Below are 13,889 nucleotides of genomic sequence, written 5' to 3' on the forward strand. Positions count from 1 at the left end.
AGTCACACTCAAGGATGTCATCCAAATATCCGTAGTATTGATTTTTAGAGACTTGTGGATGTGTACCACTTCCAGAGGAAACATTAGTGAGCTGGAAGACTACAGTTATCCCACAATCAGAAGGTTTCCTCTTTTCATACAACTTTTTGAAGTGAAATTTATGACAATTGTACCACATAGCCTTGTAGTGTTTCAACTGCAATATGCCAAACACATATAAAATACATTGTCAATTGTTAAACATATTCATATAACTTGGAATGCATTTGAAAAAAACACACCTGCATTCACATTAATAATATATTTATAATATAACTTAATAAAACATTGTAGGGTGAAAATGCATGCTTTCCTATTTATCTTTCAATCCATTTTCTAAATTAATTTCCTTCTGTGTAAGATTGACATCTTGGGCATGATGAGCTTCTTTAACCAATGTAGACACCGCTATTCATGATAATGTACCATAACATTATACACATCTTTCAAGCCATGGCTTTATCCAATCAAGATTTTTTGTAATGTATAAATGTAGTGCATCCCACTTTCGAGCAATTATATCATAAAATCATAATTCACCAATGAATATTAGTTAACATGGTGAAAATTGTTAATTAATGAAAGAACAAAAATAAATAAGTATGATATACATAAAAATGAATATATGTATATGTATATGTATATGTATATGTATATGTATATGTATGTATGTATGTATGTATGTATATATATATATATATATATATATATATATATATATATATATATAGATATATATATATACCTCTCACTTCCATCGTTCTAACTTTTCACAAGTGTTCCCATTCATTTTTTTTTTATGAAATTCACATCCCAATGCGATCCACACACATATTCGCTGCTTATATAGGGAGATACTAGCTAATTGTTTATCCATCTACCATAGAACCCATAGGACCTGCTCTTTGTCTAACCAAAACCTTCAATGATTTCAAGTGCCTATTCACCATCCACATTGACCTTGTGTGTACAGGGCCACACAATTCAATTTCCTCAACTTGGCGTACGAGGTAGTGTTCTTGTGCATTGAAAAATGCTAGAGGTAGATACTTTTTGTGTTTCACATATTAGATGAGGATTTTTTCTTTTCCAGTGCTTTATATCGTCTTTATGTATTTCTTTTATTGACAACAATCTATAAATGATGCTAGCAAATAACATGATTCAACAAAATATGATATATTACATTACAAGTAAAACACATGTCATTAAGTTGAACAACTAATTGAAAAAGCACTCAACATACAAATTGCTACTTACCTCATGTATTTGCCAAAGTCATATATAACTTGTTTGACATTGTTGTCGAAGTCGTCTGGGAGAAATAGAGGTAGAACATACTATAACAATAAAAATGAATAATTATTTGTTTAATCCAATGTAGACAAAAAAAAACCATAATGATGTATATATACCAATATAGAAATATATATACCAAAATAATTACCTTAATGAAGGTATGCCAAGCATGTGTTTTTACCCCACCAAATTCACCTTTCTTTGTTAACATAGTATTTATGTTTCAAGAAAAGCTCGTGGGAAATTTAATTCTTTGAATGACCTCTTTTAAATCATCGTTTTGCTTCTCAGTTAATAACCATGGAAGTTTGTTTTGATGTCCATCACTATTTGATCATATCCCACTTTACATTGCATGATTGGTTTCCACAATGTCATTACAAATTTTGAGGATTTTTTCTTTATCCCTCCTACCATATATTATTCGCCATAAAGTTTCTGCCACATTCTTCCCAATATGCATTGTATCAAGCAAATGGGATATTACTGGGTGCTCATAGTAGGGGAACCTCATGAATTGAGCGGGATAACTTATCATTCCTTGTGGAAGCACACCATGTCCTTCATAATGATTTCAATTATATTCCAACTTCCATGATAGATGGGGAGTCATTCCTCGTGGTTTTAGTTTAGTCTCTTCTTTCCCATTGAAAAAATGATTTTTAGTAGAATGACACCTATGGTTCTTAGATAGGAAGTGCTTATGCTCATCAAACACTTCTTTTCCTAAACTTGTTGAACGACGATATTTCATCTTAGGACCACAAACTAGACATGCAAATTTACCCTTTGTTTGAAGGCCTACAAGATATGGATTAATGTCAATTATAACCAAAGGGATTATTTAAAAAAACATGCATGATATGATCAAATTGAAATAATTATATACTATTAAAGTGCAATGGAATGTTACATATCAAAAAAATGTGCTAGTCCAAGGGAATCATGAATTGTCCAAACAAGTATTCCATGGAACTAAAATTTCCTTTTCCCTATTGGTTTACATATGTCATACATAGTGATGCTGACCCATAACTTGATTAACTCATTGAGAAAAGGCTCGATATATACATTCATATATTTAACTTGGTACTTACCTAATTGTTTGAAAATACACATAATTACTACTATGATAAATACATATAAGTAAATAAATACATATAACATATTATGCAACAAACAAGTCAAAGGAAAATGTTAAAATATTTGAAAATTTAATGTAAATAAATACCTGGAACAATCATTGTCAACATAATGTGCTCCCTCTTTATTGACATCCAAGGAGAAAGTTATTGTTGATAAAAAAAATTGGCCATACTGAGTAAATAGACCTAAGCTCTCCAAATAGATTAACACTGCCAAATGCCAATAAGATCCTAACATTATGAGGTTCATCTTTAAAACACAACCATTTTTCCTCAATCTCCCTAAATGCATAGCCATTTCCAGGTATTCAAATAAAATCATCTCCACTTCTCTTTCATGCATGGTGATCCATAAACTGTGTTATGCTTTCACACTTGAACCGTCACTGCGAACATAGAATTATGGGAATATGATGAAGAACCTTTTGAGACACTCTTTTTCTTAGTTGATTTCTTCAATATCTATTGCTTTGACATTGTATGCATTTTGTTTTCAATGCATGTTGTCCATAATATATAGCATGATCACTAGGACATGCATATATAGCTTGATACTCCATTCCAATATATTTCATAATGGCATATAAATCTCGGTATGTACGAGGTAAATTATTTGACGATGGTAACAAAAATTCACCCAACAATCTAGTACAACACAAAAAATCACTAGTAAGTGTAAACAATATTAATCATAAATATTGCATTCTTATTTTACACATTAATTAACACTAAAAAAAGGAAATAAATCAATCTTTCATGTGATGAAACATATTACATTATACCTTAGGATCTATGTCATATAAGTGTTTGACAAACCATTTAAAACCTTCAAGTTCACCAACAATAATGTAGTAGAGAGAATATTTTTTCTTGAGCCTTCATAAAGTGGTGTCTCTGCCTTCTTTAGCGCATGTTCGTCACAAATAACATCATTGTTCTCATCGTCGAATAAGCCTTGGATGAATTGATTTGTCCCATCATCATGAACTATGTTATTATTGTCATCTTCTTCCATATAATCATTATCTTGATCTTCAATATTCGCTTCGTGTTCCTCAACTTGTAGAAAATCATTTCTAGTACTACTACTTGGCACATTTGTATCACAATATATAGGGGGCCACCTTGACTTTATAATAATCACAAACAATCATGTGAAATTAGTCCGCAGACAAATATTATAACAATACAATTTTTTACAAATAAGATTAATATAAAGAAAATATATATAATGATTCATAAATAGCTTGCCACCGGATGCTATTCATTCCACCCTTCAATGTGCCCATTCTTCCTACAATGTCTATCAATGGCAACAGATGAAATTCTTCATGGACGTGCGCACTTGCAAAGAGTGCAAGGGAAATAACATTTTCCATCATCAATCCCTGGCTGATTAGACATCCCCCATCTAATGTTTTTTGACATTCTTCCCAATTACAAAAAAATTATGTGATGATTATGTTATAAAACTGAGTGGCCATGTAACTAGATCTAATATTATATTTTTGTAATGCAATTGATATATATAAACAAAATTTGTTTTCCGTATGCCATATAAAACAAAATCTATTTTTCGCTCATGAAAAAGACCTTACAACCTTTCAGATTTATTGTAATTATAGCAAAGATGTTGCAACATCTCTTACATGTGGGATATTTATATTTTTTCTGATCGTTGAAATTCTAGTGGTCGCTGACTAGTCAAAGTCAAAGATGGCCATTAAAATAGATGGTCACATAACGCTCACATTGTTTGCGTCAGATGATAGACACCATATAGATAAGTTGTTGAAATATTGACACCCTATTAATCTACCATTGGAATACAGACGAACACAGGTACTTTACAAACAAAAAAGAAAAAAAAATGACATTTTTCTTGTAATTTGTGATAGTACGAGACATCTCACCAGATTATGTTCTTGGAATTTTGACCTATATGTAGTAGTGATTGTCTAGAGATGTGATTTTTCTTGAATTTTTCTGGGATGGGTGACCTCCTGGGAAGTCCTGGTTACCGGGTGCAAGCCCCGGAAGCGATGATTGATGCTATGTGATTCGTTCTCCACATTTCACTAGTTTCAATCCCACTTCTTCACCCCTGTGAGCATCACCTGATGCAATGAGTGCTAAGTGAACTATTAAAAAATCATGAGAAATTAGTCAGTTACGACTACCTCTCATGGAAATGGTCATACGTTTGAATGACTTACTTAACGCAGTTGAATCCCAAAAATGATATCTAATATAATGCACTGCGTAAATCCCCCATACTTAAACTAGCAATATTGTTGAGTGTCAACTTGATTGCTTGGATATATCTAGTCATGCAAAAACTTATCATGACTTTTATAATGAGATATGTGTTTTTTCTTGAATCTTCCAAGATTGACAATACTATTGAGCAACAACTTGATCACTTGGATAGATTTAGTCATGAAAAAAATTATCATGGCTTTGATAATGAGATTCCACATCTTGAAGAGGGGGTCCCTATCTTGGATCAATCTATTTATCTCCTTATGAAGCACTGCCTCCCCCTCATGAAGTTTTTGTCATTCATTCAAATTAGGAAGACCCTTTAAGTGATGAGATTGAGAGGATTGGAAGGATAAATCTTGATGCATCCCCATCCCAATCAACATAAGAACATAGACCATCTCAGACAGATCCTTTGATATGGCTCACCAAAACACTTGAAAGTCTTCATCCTAATGAGGTCGGAAAGATAAGAACTAGAAGTTCCATTAGAAAAAATGGAGGCGAGGTAGATGATTTTAATCAGTTGATGGTATGGATGTTTCATATGATTGTGAATTATTTTTCTACTAATTTTGAACCAACTTCCTTTAAAAAAGTTGCTTTTCATAATGAAAGAAAGCGGCAATGCAGGAGTATGATGCTCTCGTAAATAATAGAGCATGGAAGCTATTGCACTCTCCATTTGGAACCAAACCAATTGGCTACAAGTGGGTCTACAAAAATAAGTATAAATCAGATGACTCACTTGAAAGCACAAAGTAAGACTTAGGGAAAAATGATTTGCATAGAAAGAAGGTGTTGATTATGAAGAGACATTTTCCCCCATAGTGAAATGGGCCACCATTCAGACTCTCTTTACATTCCTTAGAATGGATGGATACTCCATCAGCTGGATGTAAAAACTATATTCTTACTTGAAAGAAAATGCCTAAATGTCTCAACTAGAAGGCTTTATTGTGAAGGGGAAAGAACAAAAAGTATGTAAACTCATAAAATCCTTATATGGTCTAAAATAAGCACCAAGAGTTTGGTATGAAAAATTGACTAGGCTTCTTCTAAAATTAAATTTCAAAAACTTTAATCTAGATGATGCAACTTTATTTGTCATGAGAGTTGGAAAAACTTTTGTCTATATTGTGGCATGTGTAGATGATTTGTTGATGACCACGGGACAATAAAAACTATACTGCATCCATAATGAAAGAGTTAAATAAAGGATTTGAGATGACAGATTTGGGACACCTTCACCACTACTTGGGCATTGAAGTGACCCAACATCCAAGATATATATTCCTCTCTCAAAAGAAGTGCATTGGAGAATTATTGAACAAGTTTGAACTTTGTTTACTTCAATGGAACAAAATTTGAAGCTCACATCTAAAGAAGGAAATGAATTTGAGGATGCAATTAAGTATAGACAACTTTTGGGAATTCTTATCTACCTCACCACTACCAGACTACACATTTCATTTGATGTTAGAATCATTTCCAGGGTTGTGCAAAATCCTTGTGAAGGACATTGATTTGATGCAAAAAGAGTTCTAAAGCACTTGAAAGGAACTCAAGACTTTGGACTCAGATATTCACAGGTGGATGACTTTAGCTTGATTAGATATTCTGACTCAAATTTTGATGGAGATAAGGAAAATGTAGCATCTATATCAAGCTATGTTATGAGTCTTGGATCAAGGGTTATATCCTAGGTCACACAAACAATCAATTCTAGCAAACTCCACAACAAAGGCAAAATATGTGGCAGTTGTAGAAGCAACCAAGAAGACTGTGTGGCTTAAGAAAAATTTTAAAGACTTGTAAGAGAAAGAAGTGAACTCTACTCCCCTTCTTAGTGACAATACTTCTACAATTAAGTTGGTTGAGAATCCTGTTACCCACCATTTTGTGGGTAATATCCCTAGGAGATTTTTTTTTCTCCAAGATGGTCCTCAGTCAGCAGCCAGTAGCCCCTTGCAACCACTAGCTAGCTCATTGTTCCATTTTCTTCGCCACCAGATCCAACCATGTGCTCCCTCACCCATCTGCCATGATCGTATCTTTGAAGGTGGGCTTCCCGAATCTAAAGGTATGCCTTGTCATTTGGAAATTGAGAATTGTAGTTTGATTGTCATGGACACTTCTGAGCATGGATTAATGGGGGGATTCGACAGAAAGAATGGGCCAGGTCTATGCTTCTGTCCCCTAGACCCCTCTTGGGAATTAACCTTAGAATCCCTTGGGATCTCTTTTACTAACCATTTAGTTCTAGGGATGGTACTTCACGGGAAACCTTGATTTTGGTTGTGTGGTCTCGCTCCCTTATCCACTTATATTACCCTTTTTCATTCATTACTACCCCATCCATCATTTCTCTCGCCTGGGTCCCCATTCCTCCATCGGGTCCACATAGAGTTAGCTCGCCCCTTCCCCTTGCCCATACCTTGGGTCATGGCTTGGAATGAAGCCTAGAGGCTAATGCAACTGAAAAGAAAATTAAAAGAATATATGGCCACATTCAATAGGAAAAGTACCACAAAATGCAAAAAATAACAAGGACAAAAACGTTTAGCAGGTGGGAAAAAACCAATACATGAGCTCTTCCCAATCATCATGACCATCACCCTGACTCCTATAGGTTCTATGAGCCTTCTTCATCATATAATAACCCATGATTGTCCCAACCCCTAGTGGGTGATGAACTGACCCACCTTAAAGGGGGAAATTCACTGCTATATCTTATATATCATGCTCTAACCCTTGAGCCCTAAGCAGTTAATCAAAGAAAATCATAAAAAGGCAAAAGGCATAAAAGAAGGGTGGAAAAATCTAGCTTGGGGCACCTCATGTACCACCATTTCTCCCTCCTACACATTAGAAACCCAAATGTGGGCTTCCCTCTTGTTAGCTACCCTTGCACCCTAGCATGTGACTTAGGGCTGCCCCTTCTCATTCCCTACTTCATTCACCTCTCTGCCACATGCCACAATCTTTTGATGGATGTACCTTGGCTATATTATCCCCTTTAGAAGTACAATCCACCTAATAGGGTTCTTGGTTAACCCCATTTGGAGTTTAGGTGACATTGGCACATCCGAAGCCCATGATGAAAGGGAAGGCCATTATGAAGTCCCCACATGTGGTCCATGATTAGGTAAGCTCATTTACTCAATTTCTCTAATGACTTGTTGTTCTAGAAGGCTAGGGGACACATTAGATCTTATGCAGGATTGTAGATGGTTTCCATTTAGGGTTTGGTCTCCCAATACGGGGTCCTACACCTCCAGACGACTACATTGGCACATGTAGGGTGAGCATTGAGAGCCATGGGTCTCCATAGCAGAAAATTGCACTCCATGGATCCCCACAACCATCCAGAGATTGCTCGTGGTTCACTTATTGGATGAGGAGGATGCACTTGATCCATCACGCTGAGCCGACACCAGATCTACACTATACGCTTGGAAGACGATCCATGACTTCAACGATGGTGTGGCATCACCTACATCATCATCCTATCCCTTGAGGGCAGCCTACATGCATGTTCGATTTGTTTGGAGACCCATGAGGACACTTGTGTGCCCCTAGATCTCATTTGGAGCACCATAAGTTATTACAAGGGGCCACCCCCTTCCCCACTACTTTTGAGGGTCTCTCTCTTCATTATGGCACCCATGGACCTCATTAGGCCTCTTAGAGGGCCCTATGACATGCATATATTATTATTTTACCTTTCAAGAGGCTTATCTTTTCATTTATGAGCTAGTTTGGTGGGCTTGTCACCAAAAGTTGTATTACTAGAACATTATTTTATTTTTGGGGCTTATGTAGGCCAAGGAGGCTAATTCGAACTCCTAAGATGTGTATAAATACAAGTGAGGTGAGATCATTTCTCATCATCACTTTGGATTGGATCTCTTCTCTCTCTTGAGAGTTCCACACTTTTTCTTAGTGGATGCATTGGAGCTTTATGGATGAGTTTTGATGTGTGGATATTGGCTTATCTTCTCTTGGAGCTTCTTTATTGTCAATTATGAATGGTTGGATATACTCTATTACATGTAAGTACATACATTTTGATGTTATTCTTGTTTACTTTTTTCATATATGATGGATTGGGATTTTCACTATTCTAGGGCTAATTCCTGCATGCATATACTGCTTCATATTGTAGAATTTGTTTCTATTATAGCATTCCTCCAACGTATGGGCCATGTAATGAGAGTGAAATATCCTAGGGGTAAAATGTGACCTTGACAAGTCGTTCCTCTTGCACATCGAAGTATAAAAGTTGCAATGTTACTTCCTCTTGACCTAGAAGGCAATTCAAAGTAATCTTGAGGCTTCCTTGATTGGAAATCAAGAAAACATATTGTTACTCAACATAGACTCCATTCTCCATAAGATTAAGGCATTGATCTACCAAGGGTGGTCACTAAAATCCATATTTTCTCACATCCTTCCGGGATTGGCCACATTGGGGTGACTAGGGCATCATTTTCCTAGCAAGTTAGGCATAAAAAAAATTCGATCTCCTAGGATATCCCGCACTGGCCTTTCCTCTAGCCCTCCTCCAAATTTGAAGCCATTTCGACGGTGGAGTTGGAAGAAAAGCCAAGCCCTAGCTCTGGGATCAAAACTTTCCCTGCCATCCCCAAGGCTAGTGCCTCACAGGGTCAAAACAACATCATTGAGTGAAAATACTTTCTTTGATCTTTCCTGTCCTTGTCTAGGGTAATAATATCATTAATTGTTTCATATCTCCCTCATACCCTGGACCGGGTCCACTTGGCCATGTGTGGCCTCGCTCCTTTAAAGGACCATTCTTCAAGAACCATCCAAGATACCATTTATAGCAAATATTTTAGGGTTGGGGAACTCCTTTACAAAGCCTACTCCCATAAACCTACCCCAAAAATCCTCTCTTCCTTTCCCTAGAACCTATACTACCTTGCTTAGTGAGAAAGCAAGCTCCATCTTTCAAACCTTTATGGGAAAGGGATAGTTTGGGTCACTCATATAGTGACTCCAATACACATCGCATCTCCTCCCATTGGTGAAAGTCCATAAATAGAAGGGAGCCTTAATTGAGGTGATAGTGTGCCAAGTCTCCATCTGTTGCCCTTGGCCTAGCATTTTTCCTTTAGGGATTCCCCTTAGGTCTCCTGCTAGTTTGAGTGGTAGTGTTTTGGAACTACTTTCAGGGACATGAGACGTGTGTTTTGTTCCTCGTACGACATATCGACATGTCATTATTGGCGACTCCACTGGAAGAACGAAGCCCAATTTCTTCATTGAACTTCAAAGTTAATGCTTGTAAGGTGAAACAAGCATCTATCAAGGCACTTTAATTCACCCTGGTGACTGCATTATAATTTTAACATGCAAAATTATAGAAAATGGAAATTTCTCTTGGTCCTATACTTGAAAAACTCAATAACCAAGAGATTCAAGAGCTACAAAAGAAAGCGGTGAAATATGTAGAATCTTTTCAAAATATGTTGGAGAGCACGAATATGGAATTCATGCTCAGGTTTTATATGTCACAAGAAGTAAAACTCGACATAGTAAGGTGTTCTTATGAAGAAGATTCTAGTCGTCTCCTCGACCCCTCTCATAGAACTTGTGCTGTGAACATTATGGATAACCTCCTCAATAACAAGGCGAAAGAAAATACCTCCTCTGAGGATGACAAATAATTGGATCCCATTAGCCTCCAAGTCATGTAAGAAAGAATGGATGAATATACTAGGTCATGCAGGGAGGTGGTAAGGGAATATAATTCTAATGAAGTTTTGTCCTGCTTGTATGATGAAGAAGTGAAGCTGCATAAGATGAAATGTGAATATAAAGAGAACCCCACTAATGCTCTCCTCCTAGAAGCATACTACTAGAATCATGTAACAAGTACCTTAGCCATTGTTCTTCAAGAGAAGAGAGAAGAAGAGAGGTCTTGTTGGTTAACCAACCAAGATGAATATGAACTTGAGGACCTCGGTGATGAGTGGGAAGTTGGCTGCTCGTTGGGGCTGCAGGACATGCAAGATGATTTTGAGAGCACATGTGTTGAGGACAATGAAGTTATGGAAAGTAAGGTCGAGAATGACCTTACCTTTCTCAAGGATATCACTCCTGATGACTCTCCTTTTGAAAAGCTTGAGGAAGGTGAGCCTGTGAGCTCCTTGGAGAATGAAATTGGAGATTATTTCCGAATTGAAAAGGAGAAATGGGAGATTTTTGGGCCCCAATTTGATTGTGCTCCCATCTATGATACTGACAAGTAAGATGAGGTTGAGATTGGTTTTTCCTTTATCCCAGACATTACTTGCAATGACATATCCATCGATGCCTTTGGGAAGGATAATTATTATTTTCCCTTGCATGAAGAAGGACAGTTGGAAGCGATTGATTCTCCTTTTAATGAAATCCCAATCTTTGATGCTTATAATGAGGAAAGAAATGACGCTCCCACCTGCCCACCTTATGACTATGAATTCAAATCACTTGAGCCTTTAGATTGTCAGGAAGAGAATCTCATTGAATATGATACTTCGCCCTCCCCCTTTCCTTTCCCTATTTTTCACCACCTTAAGTCTTCCTCAAGTAATTCCCTCAACTCTTTTGATATGACCTCAAGTAACCAGGCCCCCTTTCCCCTTTCTGAATATGGTGTCAAGAAAGAACCCTTCATTGAGTATACTTTATCCCCTTTGACCCATCCTCAGAATTATGATCACTCCGCAACCTCCCCTCTCCGATGTGACCATCACATTGACCGACCTATTTGTTGCGCTCTTTTTTTTCTCTCATCATTTGTTCCCCTCTCATCACAACTATGTGACATCCTCAAAGCATGATATTACAAATAGTAATTGTGATGAGGAGTCCTTGAGAGTGATCATTCATTCCACCATTGTGTACCTAGAAGGAAAGCCTGAGAGCTCTAGATTGACCAATATTCTTTCTCCTAGGGCTTCCCTTTGCTTCAGATGGAGATAATGTTTTCCTGCCTTCCACCTGCTTCATTTGCCATGTGACTATGTCCATATTCAGTTTGGGGATTGCTACATGAGTAGTCATATTGGCAGTCATATGTATATTGATATGATCATATGTTGGTTGCACTGGCTTTATGATTACACTTAGTATTAGCCTTACTATATGCATGTTAGGGTAGGATGCATTGCATGTTCATTTTCTCATTAGAAATAACATCATATGCTTTTTCTCATCGTAGATAGATGCATATTTGCATATTTTATTTTCTATTGATTTTATGGCCTAGCAATTAGAATGTGCGATCATGAGATGCCGCAAAAGCATGTTACCCCATGTTTTTCTATCTATTATATGTGCAGGTGATAGGTCTACAATAACCAAGAGATTGTTGGAGTTCTCATGACCTCCTGTTCTAGTAGCTTCGCCCACTTCTTCGAGAGATCATGTCCTAGTTGGAGCTAGATGTTACCCACCATTTTGTGAGTAATATCCCTAGGATAATTTTTTTCTCCAAGATGGTCCTCAGCCAGCTGCCAACAACCCCTTGCAGCCACTAGCTAGCTCATTGCGCCATTTTCTCCACCACCTGAGCCAACCATTTGGTCCCTCGCCCATCTGCCATGATCATATGTTTGAAGGTGAGCCTCTCAAATCTAAAGGTATGCCTTGTCATTTGGAAATTGAGTATTGTAGTTTGCTTTTCATGGTCACTTCTAGGTATGGATTAATGGGTGGATTCAATGGAAATAATGGGCTAGACCTATGCTTCTCTCCCTTAGACCCCTCTTGGAAATTAACCTTGGACTCTAGTCCTGTGGGATCTCTTTTACTAACCATTTGGTTCCAGGGATAGTACTTCATAGAAAACCGTGATTTTGGTTGTGTGGTATCGCTCCCTTATCCGCTTATAGTACCCTCTTTCCATTCATTATCACCCCATCTATCGTTTCTCTCGCCTGGGTACACATTCCTCCATTGAGTCCACATAGGGTTAGCTTGCCCCTTCCCCTTGCCCACACATTGGGTCATGGCCTAGAATGAAGCCAAGAGGTTCATGCAGCTAAAAGAAAGTAAAAATCATATATGGCCACATTCAACAGGAAAAGTACCACAAAATGCAAAATATGGTTGCGACAAAAACATTTAGCAAGTGGGCAAAAACCAACACATGAGCTCTTCCCAATCATCATGACCATCACCCTAGTTCCTACGGGTTCTATGAGCCTTCTTCATCATATAAGAACCCATGATTGTCCCAACCCCTGGTGAGCGATGAATTGACCCACCTTAAAGGGGGAAATTCATTGCTATATCTTATACATCATGCTCTAACCCCTTGAGCCCTGAGCAATTAATCAAAGAAAATCATAAAAATGCAAAAGGCATAAAAGAAGGGTGGAAAAATCAAGGTTGGGGCACCTCATGTACCACGATTTCTCCCTCCTACACATTAGAACCCAAGTGTGGGCTTCCCTCTTGTTAGCTACCCTTGCACCTTAGCATGTGACTTAGGGCTACTCCTTCTCATTCCCTACTTCATTCACCTATCTACCACATGCCACAGTATTTTGATGGATGTACTTTGGCTATATTATCCCCTTTAGAAGTACAATCCACCTAATAGGGTGCTTGTTAACCCCATTTGGAGATTAGGTGACATTGGCACATCCAAAACCCATGATGAAAGGGCAGGCCATTATGAAATCCCCACCTGTGGTCCATGATTAGGTAAGCTCATTTACTCAATTTCTCTAATGACTTGTTGTACTAGAAGGCTAGGGGACGCATTAGATCTTATGTAGGATTGTAGATGGTTTCCATTTGGGGTTTGGTCTCCCAATATGGGGTCCTAATCCTCCAGACGACTACATTGGCGCATGTAGGGTGAGCGTTGAGAGCCACGGGCCTCCACAACATAAAATTTCACTCCATGGATCCCCACAGCCATCCAGAGATTACTCGTGGTTCACCTATTGGATGAGGAGGATGCACTTGATCCATCATGCCCAACAGGCACCAGATCTACACTATACACTTGGCAGATGATCTAGGACTTCAACGATGGTGTGACATCACTTACACCATCATCCTATCCCTTGAGAGCAGCCTACATGCATGTTCAATTTGTTTGGAGACCCATGAGGACACTTG

The sequence above is a fragment of the Pinus tabuliformis genome, chromosome 8 (assembly GCF_031772625.1).
Source record: "Pinus tabuliformis cultivar Carrire ecotype Pingquan chromosome 8, CPIR1, whole genome shotgun sequence".
NCBI lineage: Eukaryota > Viridiplantae > Streptophyta > Pinopsida > Pinales > Pinaceae > Pinus > Pinus tabuliformis.